At 46.0% G+C, this 13,705-nt stretch overlaps 1 long non-coding RNA gene across 1 annotated transcript in view; it reads left to right on the plus strand.

Moving 5' to 3' along the window:
• Positions 1 to 1,698: 1,698 nt before the first annotated feature.
• The window catches only part of LOC309547494, a 42,204-nt gene continuing 30,197 nt past the window's right edge, over positions 1,699 to 13,705 (plus strand). Inside the window, exons 1-2 of the long non-coding RNA XR_014224969.1 lie at positions 1,699 to 1,809; positions 5,089 to 5,163. This is a non-coding gene — a long non-coding RNA (uncharacterized lncRNA). The remainder of the gene's footprint in view (positions 1,810 to 5,088; positions 5,164 to 13,705) is intronic.

The following is a 13,705-nucleotide window of genomic DNA, read 5'->3' on the forward strand; positions in this document are numbered from 1 at the left end:
GACCCTCCATTAGCACATATATATAGAAAGTACCTTCCCCACATGCACACCATATTTTGGATGAGCAATACTAGAGGAGGAGAGGTGTTCTGGGGGGGGGGGGGGGGGAGTGTTTTAGATTAGGAGAGGTGTTCTGGGGGAAAGTGTTTTAGATTAGGAGAGGTGTTCTGGGGGAAAGTGTTTTAGAGGAGGAGAGGTGTTCTGGGGGGGAAGTGTTTTAGAGGAGGAGAGGTGTTCTGGGGGGGGGAAGTGTTTTAGAGGAGGAGAGGTGTTCTGGGGGGGGAAGTGTTTTAGAGGAGGAGAGGTGTTCTGGGGGGGGGAAGTGTTTTAGAGGAGGAGAGGTGTTCTGGGGGGGGAAGTGTTTTAGAGGAGGAGAGGTGTTCTGGGGGGGGAAGTGTTTTAGAGGAGGAGAGGTGTTCTGGGGGGGAAGTGTTTTAGAGGAGGAGAGGTGTTCTGGGGGGGGAAGTGTTTTAGAGGAGGAGAGGTGTTCTGGGGGGGAAGTGTTTTAGAGGAGGAGAGGTGTTCTGGGGGGGAAGTGTTTTAGAGGAGGAGAGGTGTTCTGGGGGGAAGTGTTTTAGAGGAGGAGAGGTGTTCTGGGGGGAAGTGTTTTAGAGGAGGAGAGGTGTTCTGGGGGGGAGGTGTTTTAGAGGAGGAGAGGTGTTCTGGGGGGGGGGGAAAGTGTTTTAGAGGAGGAGAGGTGTTCTGGGGGGGAAGTGTTTTAGAGGAGGAGAGGTGTTCTGGGGGGGAAGTGTTTTAGAGGAGGAGAGGTGTTCTGGGGGGGGGGGGAGTGTTTTAGAGGAGGAGAGGTGTTGTAGAGAAGGAGAGCAGATGTACAGGAGAAGTGTTCTAGAAGCGCAGAAAGGTTATAGGGGGTTTAGTAGATCCCAATGTATCTGTTCACAGAAGTATTGCCTTGTATAAATGTACAGTATGTACGGTATATATCTGTTCAGTCTTATCTGACTCTCTGTGATTATGTGGACCATGTCTGATATGCTTAAAACCCTTTGCCATAGAATTTCCTTGGCATTTTTTTTTTTCTTTCATTTACAAGGTAGGCCATCGGGTCTTTTTTTCTTAACTTTCCCCAATTGCTCAGCCTGGAACTAAGATGCAGAATGCAGTAACATGTGAATACTAAGGACCAGTTTAGACAGGATCCAATTAACCTACCTGTATGTCTTTGGGAGGGCTGGAGGAAAGCAGACTATCTAGAGGAAACCCACGTGAGCATGGGGAGAATGTGCAGAATCCATGCAGATAATGTCCTGGACAAGAACCGAGGTCCCCAGTGCTGCAAGGCATGTGTGTTAATCATGAAGTCATTGTGCTGGCCAGGCCTTTCAGTAAGGCCCTTTTGAAGACCAGTGATGATCAATGTGTAGTAGCTCATAACAATTAATATTCATCTTTCACTGGCCTTATGCTGACCGTACATGTATTGATCTATCACACACTCAACTTTCTGGTCCAAAGATTCAACCAGAATGTGAAAACAGCCATTTCCACCAGACTGACAGATGTTTAGTCCGCTTTAGGCTATGGCATGCCTCCCTGCACTATCATTGCTCTATAAGCTGTTCTAATGAGTAAGTCCGATTGCTCAGACTTGTATACACCCGGAACTCTCTGTACACATGCATGCAAAAATATTTGAAATACTATCCATGTCAAGTAGAAAACTGTTTGAATGATCATTTCCGATGAACTTTTCTGTTTACCATTTCTTGTAGAAAATCTGATTTGTTGCAAACACCATCAAGCAGTGCAAGACATAAGGAGATGACAGAAGAAAGTGTACAACTCCAGGTAACCCTTCATATGAGATTTCCTATGACGATGTGCTGTGTTTTGCAGAACAGGATTCTGGGCTGTGGCTGCTTTTGACACACAAGAGTTTAGTTTGGAAATGATTGCAGCAGTTAACAATGGGATATTACTAGTGGCTAAAATGTAGGTTTTGGCCCCAATTCACACAAGTGCTCCAATCAGGTCAGGCTGTCCATTTTCCAGCCAGACCCTCCATTCTCCTACAGATTGCCAAATGTAAACGGACTTGTGTCCGTGTACACCCGGATACTTCCAGGTCTGGTTTGATCCAGCAAAAAAAAAAACAAAAAATGAAGGGCTCTTTTCCCCCTCCGTCTGGCCAGATTGGATCGGAGGGCAGTCAGGTGTAAATGGACAGCTGTTCTGTTTACATCCGGCTTCCCATAGAGCAGAGCGGGCTCTCTCTGTGTTGCCTCTACTTAACAGGAGGACAACCTGACCTGACAGGATAACCTGTCATCTGCCGCTTCACACAGCTCAGCATGGGATCAGTGGACAAGTCCCCTGCTGAGCAAAATGGGATGTGTGTTACTAATTGACTATAGTGGATATTTGCTAAAACCAAGGGCAAAATCTGGTGCAGCTTTGCATAGAAACCAATCAGCTTCCAGGTTTTAGGGTCCTTTCACACGATCCGCCTTCCGATAAGCTCCGTTCTCTGCTCAGCGGTTATTGATCCGCAGATCCCCGCTGAGCAGGCAGATGACAGCTCCGTCTCTGCGCTGTGTGCGGAGAGGGAGGTGTCAGAGCCCCGCTGCTCTCCATAGGGGAATCGGATGAAAAAGGACTGCCTGTCCGTTCTCATCCAATCCCATCCGATCTGATCCACTGGACGGATGGAAAATAGGGTTTCCATCCGTCCGGATTTCACGGACAGGATCAGATGTGAATGTCAGCGGAGATGTCTCCACTGACATCCGCTTCTCTATAGGGATGCATGGAGGATCCAATCAGATCCGCCTAAAAAACTGACAGGCGGATCTGATTGGATCGTTTCGTGTGAAAGGACCCGAATTGTCAAAGCTTAATTGAAAAAGCTGAAGTTAGAAGCTAAGTTGCCTACCATGTACAGCGGCACCAGTTTCTGATTGCTCCAGTTTTAGAAAATCTCCACTTTGGGCCAGTACACAGGCAGGCCTGTCATTAAAACAGTGTTCAACCCAAAAACAAAAATGTATATTGCAGCTTACAAATTCTTAGATGTGGTGGTTGTATTCCTTTTTATTTAAATTTTTTTTTTTCCTTTTTTTTTCACCTGTTTGTCAGGCCAGTATGTCTGATATTTTTTCCAACATCCTTTAAAGTGGAACTTTAATCTCCAAAATTAAAATGGGTTGGATAGGCCGGGATTTTAATGCACATGCGGCCCGGTGGGGAGTTTTAGGTGAGTATAGTTCCACTTTACCAAACCAAGCTCTCAGGAAAAAGTGGCAGTTAGAGGGTTGAGACAAACTTTTTACACTGACAGGGGCGCTTACAATGGTCAGCTTTTATTCATTTATGTAAAATCTTTATCCCAAAAGGGGAAAAAATGTTTCTGAAACTGCTCAAAAGGTGTTTAGCTTCAATTTGTTAGGTCCATTTGCTAGTGCATCTAACACTACCTTCTTCCCAGATTGATAATGCTGCTGTCTAAAGGTGTCTCTGCTGCTCTTCCGTCCACAAAGGATGTGTATTACTGATTGGATCTTCAGGTGAAAATGACCTTTTGGAATAAAGTTTTTTGTTTTTTTTTATATAAATTAATAAAAACGGACTATTGCAAGCACCCCTGTCATTGTTAAATGATTTGTCTCAATAATCTAACTGCTACTATTGCTGGTCTGTTTAAAAAAAAAAAAACACTTTACTGGCGATTACCAGGTGAAAAAAGAAATAAAAGAAAACTAATGTCGCCTCCACGTTTAAAGATTGCCAAACTGCAATATATTACATTTTAGTTTTTGAGTTTATAACCGCTTTAGGAGATCTTTTAGATGAGTGCACCACAGGGACTGGTGTTTGTGTTTTATTCCTTGACATGATTGTCAGCATTATATAGTGCATGTCTGTTGAGGAGAAGGGCTGGTCACCAAGTTGCCTTAAAGCCTAAATGCAGTAAAGGAAAAAACAAAATCAGAGCAAGGGACATTACTTGAAGTCAATGGGATGTATCCCTTATGCTCTGGTCGTCTGTTAGCTAAAATCCTCCTCTATTATCGCCCTGCCCTTTCCACCCATGTCACCATAATCTTGGTGTTGTGAGGATTAAAAGAACTAAATGCCAGTTCACACTGTTCTGACTTGTCAGGCGACTTGGTCCATGCTGTGCAATGGTTCCTGTTCTAATAGGAGCGACTCAAGTCGCTCCGACTTAGAAAAAAGTTCCTGCACCTTTTTTTGCAAAGTCGAAGCGACTTGCATTGACTTCCATTAAGTGAAGTCGTTGCAAGCCGCGCCAAAGTCGGGTCGGATCAGTGTGAACCGACACTAAAGGAGCAGTGGCAGGAATTTATCAACAGTGCTCAACTATGCCCACCCTTTCTCTCTCTCTTCCCCCCCCCCCCTTCTCCATTCATAAAGGCCATAATTATGATACCCATAGCATATTTAGCCTGCGACTTGGTGTACTCTTGACAAAATTCCTTTATTGGCTACACATAAAAGGACACCGTATCCAAAATGCAACGTGTTTCGGCTCACCTAGCCTTCCTCATGCCAAAAACGCATTGCATTTTGGATACTGTGGCCTTATATGTGTAGCCAATAAAGGAATTTTGTCAAGAGTACACTGAGTGGCTGGATATATATGCTATGGATTTCATGTCTTGGGAGTTGAACACTTTAGTCAGAGCACCAGTCTCCAGCTTCTGAATTTTAACACAGCAGTTGAGCTTGGGTAAGGTCAGCTATATAATTATGATATGTATATACGTGTATAAATAGGCAGAAAGGATAACCTGGCTGAATAATTTCTGCAGCTGCAGTGCATTCTACATTCACAGACCACATTTTATTGTTCCACAATTTACAAGTTTGGTTGAAAATCTTTCAATGACTTGGTGGATCAAACTGAAACCCGGCTTGTTGTTATATAGGCCAGCTGAAACGTCTGATCTCAATAAAGCTTAGTAACCACTAATATTGCAGCTGTTATTAAGATTGGTATTTTTATTTAAAAATGATCACATATCAATTTGTTTTACTGGTGAACAATTACTGCTTTTTGTTGTACAAGTTTGTTGAAATCAATTTACATTTCTAATCATTTTACAACAGCAGGAGCTTGAAACGCTGAAGCAGGTGCATTCATCCATCAAAGCATTGGATCATATGACTGTGACATTATATAAGGTAAATACAATGCTCTTCATGTAATATTGAGCTGCCTGAAAACCAATTTACATACATTCCTTAATCTGTGTGTTATTCCTTACCTAGGATATTCAGTAATTCCAGACCCAGATTTAAATCAATATTTGTAAATGAGCAAACTGAAGATTGCTTGGTGAATTTTAAGTGCACAGACTATGGACATGAAAGTATTTGCATATTCTTAACAAGCAGTAAAAGAGCTTTAGGCAGCCCATAGATTCATCATTTTCTGTCTTTCAACCAGTGGGTTGAAGGAAAAAAAATATGACCCAATTCCCCCATCCACTCATTCAATGTGGATAGGGCAATCACTCCTGCTGAGTTATTGTTAACACACTGATCAGTCCTGCTGGCTATAGCAGCCAACCCAATCAACAGGCTGGTTGCACAAAAGTTGGATCGTTAAATCGACTTCTGTACAACCAGCCTGCCCCCATACATGGATCAAAATTTGTCTGGTTCATTTGTCTGGTTAAAGTCATGTAATAACAATACAGCTGCATATACTTTGCAGTAATTAATTCTCAAAGATCACATTGTAGACACTAAAGTTGTCAGTTGGTTTCTAACAGCGTAGGCAAGGCTTTGATTGATCAATTTTCTTTCCTTCCAATGCCTCCCGCAGCGCCATTGTATTCTGCTGTCAGGGGTGTGGGGGGAACAGGGAGCCTTCCAGATTGGCAGAATAAAATTACTGCTCCCGGATTTAGCCACTGGCATTTGTATTCATTTGTATGCAGAAACATCCAACAAGCTGGTTGTACCCAAGTCAATTGATGGATCAACTTGGGTAAGATCTGCCTGCCCATACATGGAACGAAATTCAGCCGGTCCCTACTGAACCAGCGGAATTTCGATCCATGTATGGCTGGTTTTAGAATCATCTGCTGGTTGTTTGCTATAGGGCAGGGGTTAGCAACCTGTAGATCGCAGACAGGTGACTGGTAGATCGAGGTCTGGGCTTTTTGGCGTGTCATTCCAGAGCATCAAACAGAGTGCAATGCAGAGGGACTACTTGTAAAGTTGAAGCTGTAAGGGGGAGCCAAGGGCCACATAAGCCGATGCCTTCTCTGTAGTGCTGGCTCCTGTTCCATGCGGAGTGATGCCAACTGCACTCCACCTGATCTTCAGGTCAATGTGAAGCAATACACTAGGCATATTAGTATAGGGCTGCTTTCACACTTATGTGCTGTGGGTTACCCGCACTGCGGGTGCAGTGCAGTGTACCTGCAGCTTTCCTGTGGGTTTGCTGTGGTTAGCCAAAGACTTATATTATATGCTGTGGGTTTGGTGTACTTTCTGAATGCAGGAGCTTTCAGAAAGTGCAACACACCGGCAGGATATAATAGAAATCTATGGCAAAGCGCAGCTAACCCAGGAAAGTTGCAAAATGCGCTGCACCCATGGTGTAAACCGCAGCACATCTGTTTAAAAACAGTCTTATAGGGGTACTCAGAGCAGTAGGAGTTAATTTACACTTTCAGTTTGGGGGGTGGTAAAACCCCATAGTTTAGTCCATGTTTTCATCACCCGCACCCCCACCCCTGGCCATTGGTGTACACATGTCGCAGCACCAGCAGGAGTTTTACGCCATTTCATGGTTGGTGGGTGTAGCACTTGTCAAACATGACTCATTCAGGTAAAGGTCGCTCTGCCAGTGCCCTGCAACCCTGTGCAGTACAGCAAACAAGGGGTTAAAGAAGGCAGTGTTGTGTTGCTTTCTCACCCCTTGCTTTAACCCCTTGGCCCCCAAATAAGCATGCAGAGTGGCCCCATTTACTTGGCTGGGTTGTGATTTGCACCCACCAAGAGCAACAGGGACTTTAATTCTTGCTGCAGCATGTGTATATCTTTGGCTGCTGCCTCAGCAGCTAAAGGGGGTAGGAATTGGGGTGGTAAAACCACGCCTCAACTGCAAGGTTTTATCACCCAACTTTACGTGTGAATGTTTGGGGGAAAAAAGGAGAGGTTGGAAACGGCGCTACCTGGTATTATAGATGTGCCAAGATGCTACAAAATGATCTTATTATAAATAACAATATTTCTCTATCGCTCATTGACAGACGTAGTTCTCGGTGATACAGCACCTTCGGGTTATGTTGCCTCCACAGGAGTAGGACTAGACAGGAAATAAAATGCTCTGGCCACACCCTAGGGGCAGTCCCAGAGGGTATATCCTCTCTCTCTCTGCCTCAGCAAATCAGTTTTTTTCTGTCTAGTCAGGAGTAAGGACCTAGATACCTTGCTGGGATCTTCGGTCCTGGCAGGATTTTTTTCTTAGAAAATAATTTTTTAAGACAGCTTTTTTTCTCCAGTGTTCCTGTGAGATCTTCAAGCAAGAAAGCTGAACTGGGCGACGGGCTGGATGTTGAGATCCAGTGGTCACCCCAGTTCAGCCTACGAGCGCGTGCAGGCCATAGCTCCGCGCTGGGTCGGCCGCGACATAGTCCCACTGGACGGGGACTGACCCTGCGAGTTAAACGTCTCGCTGAAACGCCAAAGACCATGAGTCACGGCGCCCGTATTGGTCGACAGCCCTCCTACCTCGGTGGAGAGGGGTACTGTCAGGAGTTGGCGCCCGCCTGGTTCCGGTATGGTGAGTAGTATGTTCCCCCTTTCCCCCTGACGGGTCTTGTGGTGAACGCGGGCCCCTCTCTGTAATGGTAAGGATGGGTTCCCCTCTATCCTACAACATGTCACAGATCCCCCTAATTGAGTGTGATTTTTGTGTACAAGAAGCCAGGAGGCTTGGTTTGGGAGCTGACAATCTAATTGTAAAGATGTGTAAATGATTGTAGTCAGTGGCAGTACTAGAACTTTACTGTGATAGTATAAGGTATCCTACCTGTCAGTAGCCACAGGGCGATGTCTATACATGTATACTGCATTCCAGATCATTCCTCCAGCTAAGCAGCGGTCCGCATACGGCCCGCTAGGGTCCGGTACCTCCGACCACGCTGACCACCATGAGGGTGAAGGGTTGCGAGGCCGAGATCCTTCTGCAGACATGCCGCTATTCTGTGCAGGCCGCCGCCATTGTCTGGTAGATCGCACGAGGCCGCCATTTTGGTGTAGCCTCGTGTCTCCAGCATGGGGGCGGCCATGTTTGAGGTGACTCAAACACCTCATGGAGCCAGGGGGAGGAGCCGGCAGGCGTGTTAAGGGGCGGAGCCGCCTCTTTTACCCAGGAAATAGGGCCAAAGACTTCCTGTCTGTAACAAGACAAGCACTGAGCAAGCTGATGAAAACTTCTGTGCATCAGGGATGAGCCTTGGGGTCTGTCTCTCTCTCTGTGGGGTCCAAAAAGGCAGGTAACACTGAGGGGCGCTGTTGCGACTGGGGGACAAAAAAAAAAAAAAAAAGTTTTTTTTTTTTACTTTGTCATTTTTTTTGTCGCTGGCAAGTGTCTTGTATAATCATTGACCCTGCCGCATAGGTATCCCCACCTGATCCCCTCAAGGTGGCCGCAGGACCCTCCAGTACCCCACTTGTTTTTAATGCATTATCGGCAGTTTTGGAGTCTTTGGTATCCCGGGTGGAGGTGGCCTGTCAGGGACGGGGGTCAAGTAGCGACCCCCGCCTACCCCTATTGTTTATCAGATACTTCAGATACGGATTCGGAGCTGGTCAATGCAGTTGCAGGTCCCTCTTAGGGGGCTGTTGTCTCAGGTAATATCTCCTCAGCAGTGAGGAGCATGTTTCTGCCTCCGCCATAGCACAAGAGTGGTGGATGCACTAGTTGTGTCCGTCCGGGAAACCTATAGTCTTGAGGTTACACCGGCAGAGGTAGCTGAGACTGAGATTCCTTTTTGGTACTTGTTAGCCTACCAAAAGGGCGAAGGATTTTCCTTTACCCAAATGGGGTCGTTTTGAAACCCCTGTTATTTCCAAACGCATGGCTAGGTGCTATCCGTTTGAGGAATTCCTCTTTATAGGATAGACGGTACCACCTGCTGTCTTGCCACAGACTGTTAGGATAAAAAGACCTCGTAACTAACGAGGACCTTCCTTTTCTGCTCATATAGAGTTGTTCGTTCCGCGAGGGCGGGCGATAAGGCGATACCCTCCAAAGCCCCTTTAGAGGGGTTTCAAAGGGCGCTGGTCGGGTAAACAAAGAGTCCGGCTCAGCCAAGCCTGAAGAATATAGCCTGATGCGCCCCTACCCATCTCTGGGGTGGGGGGGGGGATGTCTTCACCGGTTTCTGGAGGACACAGGATCGAGTTTCGATCACTTCCACCGGTGCGATTCTTCCCTTCTAACATTGAACGGTTTCAGGGGTTCTATTCGAACCTATTCACAATGCCCAGGAAAGAGGGCAAGGTGCGTCCAAATCTGGACTTGGGAAGAAATAGTCCATCCGTACAGTGGTGGCCTCCCTGCATCAAAGAGATTTCCTGGCGTCCATAGACATATAGGATGCCTATCTTTATATCCCCATCATCGCAGGACATCAGCGTTTTTTCGCTTTCCCAAAGATCATCCCTGGTTCCCACCAGGAGACTGAACTATCTGGGCCTAAGGTTGGATACATCCTGGGCAAGAGAGTTTCTCCTTGCTGGGAAACTCCAGAAGGTTCAGTCAACGATTCGGAAGTTGCTGTCCGTCAATTGGCTGGGACTGATGGTGGCCTTCTTAGAGGCAGTACCGTATACCCAGTCTCATACCCGAAATGAAGGAGATTCTTTTTTAATGGAATCAGAATTCCGATTCCCTGGACAATCGGATCCGGTTGAGCGAGCGGACCAGGAAGTCTCCGATGCTCAACCAGGGGAAGTCCTTTCTTCCGATAGTATCCAGATTACCAATAAGGGTATCGGAACTGAGAGCGATCAGATTTTGTCTGATTTACTGGATCGAGCAGCTCTAGAGCAGCCCGATTCGGATCCAATCGCATATGGCCTCTTCATCCAGAGGTTTTTTCCCTAGCTGTCCGTTCATTGGGACATCCCGGATGTGGATCTGTTGGCACCTTGGCCTAACAGGAAGGTGCGGAGGTTTGTAGCTCGCGCCACGATCCTCTAGCGGACGCAGCATAAACGCTGATCGCCCCGTGGGGGCAGTATCAGCTACGGCATGCCTTCCATCCTCTCAAGTTGCTGCGGGAACTTCTTCGCAGGATAGAGGTGGAGGGAATTCCAGTTATTCTGGAAATTCCGGATTGACCTCGTCGAGCCTGGTACGCCGACTTGGCGAGGCTAGTCGCGGATGCTCCTTGGAGACTTCCTCTCAGGGAGGATTTGCGGTCTCAGGGACCGATCTTCCATCTTGCTTTACAGTCGCTGGCTTAATGGCCTGGCCATTGAGACCCAGGTACTGAAGGACAAGGGAGTGTCAGCTTCAGTTATTCCTACCTCCAGTTAAAGCAAGGAAAGCGACTTCCAGCACATGGAAGTCTTATATTGCATGGTGTGAATCTATTGGATTTCCCCCACATACCTATTCGGTGACCCGAATTTTTGTCTGTCTGCAACAAGGGGTTGAGCAGAAACTATCCTTGAGCACGATCAAGGGTCAGGTTTTCGGCGTTAGCAATCTTCTTTCAAGAAACCTTTGGCTAATCATTCCTTGGTGCGGAATTTCATCCAGGGGGTGCGACATCTGGCTCCGCCAGTGCGCGCACCCTTACCGCCTGGTATCTTAATTTAGTGTGGTCGGTTCTTCAGAAACTTCTCTTTGAAGATATTAGGGAGATTCCCTTGCTTACATTCCCAGAAGGTGGCCTTCTTGGTGGCCATTACTTCTGTACGCAGGGTGTCAGAACTGGCCGCATTATCCTGTCGTTCCCCAGATCTGGTGGTTCATAGGGATAAGGTGGTTCTTCTTTCGAATCCATCCTTCCTTCCTAAAGTGGTTTTCGTAAGACGGACTCACTTTTTGTGATCACGGATAGCCCTTGAAGGGGGTTGCCTGTGTCTGCCGCAACCATATCTACATGGATCAGTCAGACGGTGGTACAGGCTGATTCTATTAAGGGTCGGAATCCTCCGTTCCCTGTTAGGGCGCACTTCACTCGAGCGCTCAGTACTTCCTGGGCCTTTCGCCATCAGGCGTCAGTGGTCCAGGTATGTAAAGCGGCCACCTGGTCGTCGGTACATACCTTTTACAAAATTTTATAAAATTGATGTGATGGCATCGGCGGATGCCTCATTTGGCCGCAAGGTTTTGCAGGCCGCAATTTGAGGAGACCGGTGGTCTACCTCGAGGGTTTTTTTCTGTTTGAAAATTTTTTTTTGTTGAGTCTCATCATTAAGGATGAGCATTGTAAACTTCTAGTTGGCACCGGTTGGGCCTTCTAGATTTGGATTTGATTTCCATTTTCCCACCCCTCATTTGTGATACTGCTCTGGGACTTTCCGAAGGTGCTGTATCACCGAGGACTACGTCTGTCAATGAGCGATAGAGAAAAATGGATTTTTGTAAAATCTTACCGTAAAATCCTTTTCTCTTAGCTCATTGACAGACGTAGTACCCGCCCCTCTGTTTTTTTGAGTTGGGTTGGGTTAAATTCTCTAAAGACTGCTTTTATGACATAACTGATTTGCTGAGGCAGAGAGAGAGAGGATATACCCTCTGGGACTGCCCCTAGGGTGTGGCCAGAGCATTTTATTTCCTGTCTAGTCCTACTCCTGTGGAGGCAACATAACCCGAAGGTGCTGTATCACCGAGGACTACGTCTGTCAATGAGCTAAGAGAAAAGGATTTTACGGTAAGATTTTACAAAAATCCATTTATAATAATAATAAGGTGCAGAGTTCAAAAACGCAGAAACAAAATCGCAGAGACAAAAAATGGGCTAAATGTGATACGCCCCACAAATGCTTGAAGTGTTTTGAGAAAATAAAGCTAATATCACTAAGTGCAAAAAAATATAAATTTTTTTTGGGAAGTGTAACAGAATGTATCAGAACAAGGATGTGCACCAGAATCTTGAGTGATAAAAAATGAAAAAAAGTGCCAATAAATGGTATAGTGAAGAAAAATGGGGGAGAGAGGGGCCCCCTATACAAAAGATATTTGTGCTGGACTAATGTCCGTGATAAAGTGTGGAGGTGAGTATCAAGGAACATAGGTGCCTGTTCCTAAAGTGTCCACTAGATGTAGCACTCACCCTTAATATACACCCTAAATGGCAGAAAATGATACGAGAGTGGATGTAATTCCACACAGGGGTGGATGGGGTCCAAGCTGTGATTACTGAGCCGAGGTTCCTGGAATCCTCGCGGATCGACAAGTCTCATCTAGGTGCTCAAACACAGAGAGAAGATCCCCATAGTGTAGTAAGTACAATCAAACCAATAGGCAAGTAGTAAAAACTCACGGTTCAGTCTGATTCAGCAGTATGTTGCAGGGCCTTCCGCACTCCAAGGGAATGGCAGAATGCAGACCGGAAGTGACACGTAGAATACCGCCCTACGTACGTACTCTAGTCAGTCAGACTGCTCCAGTAGAAGTCCAATGACGAAACGTACGTAGGGCGGTACTCTACGTGTCACTTCCGGTCTGCAGTCTGCCATTCCCTTGGAGTGCGGAAGGCCCTGCAACATACTGCTGAATCAATCAGACTGAACCGTGAGTTTTTACTACTTGCCTATTTGTTTGATTGTACTTACTACACTATGTGGATCTTCTCTCTGTGTTTGAGCACCTAGATGGGACTTGTCGATCCGGGAGGATTCCAGGAACCCCGGCTCAGTAATCACAGCTTGGACCCCATCCACCCCTGTGTGGAATTGCATCCACTCTCGTATCATTTTCTGCCATTTAGGGTGGAAATTAAGGGTGAGTGCTACATCTAGTGGACACTTTAGGAACAGGCACCTATATTCCTTGATACTCACCTCCACACTTTATCACGGACATTAGTCCAGCACAAATATTTTTTGTATAGGGGGCCCCCCTCTCCCCCATTTATCTTCACTATACCATTTATTGACACTTTTTTTCATTTTTTATCACTCAAGATTCTGGTGCACATACCTGTTCTGATACATTCTGTTACACTTTCCCAAAAAAAAAAAATATATATATTTTTTTGCACTTAGTGATATCAGCTTTATTTTCTCACAGCACTTCAAGCATTTCTGGGTCGTATCACATTTAGCCCATTTTTTGTCTCTGCGATTTTGTTTCTGCATTTTTGCACTCTGCACCTTATTATTATTATATATTGTCTCACCATTTATATGTTTAAGAATAAGATCACTTTGTAGCATCTTGGCACATCTATAATACCAGGTAGCGCCGTTTCCAACCTCTCCTTTTTTTCCCAAATGTTGTGGGCTCCTAATTTTTTAGGGGCTGGTTGGTGGCAGCTTCTACACCTATATACATTTGTCTCCATCACTCCATAGCGCTGGTCACCCCCCATTCATACCCTTTACGTGTGAATGACCCCTAAGGCTGCCGCTGCCGAATGCAACCAAGGGATCGTTCACAAGTGCAGCAGGCACTGCTACTCCTCTGAAAAGCGATCAGAATGTGTTTGACAGGTGGTGAAGAGGCGATATGTTGTCCCCTCAA

The sequence above is a fragment of the Pelophylax lessonae genome (genome assembly GCF_965119305.1).
Source record: "Pelophylax lessonae genome assembly, chromosome: 2".
In the NCBI taxonomy this organism is placed as follows: Eukaryota; Metazoa; Chordata; class Amphibia; order Anura; family Ranidae; genus Pelophylax; species Pelophylax lessonae.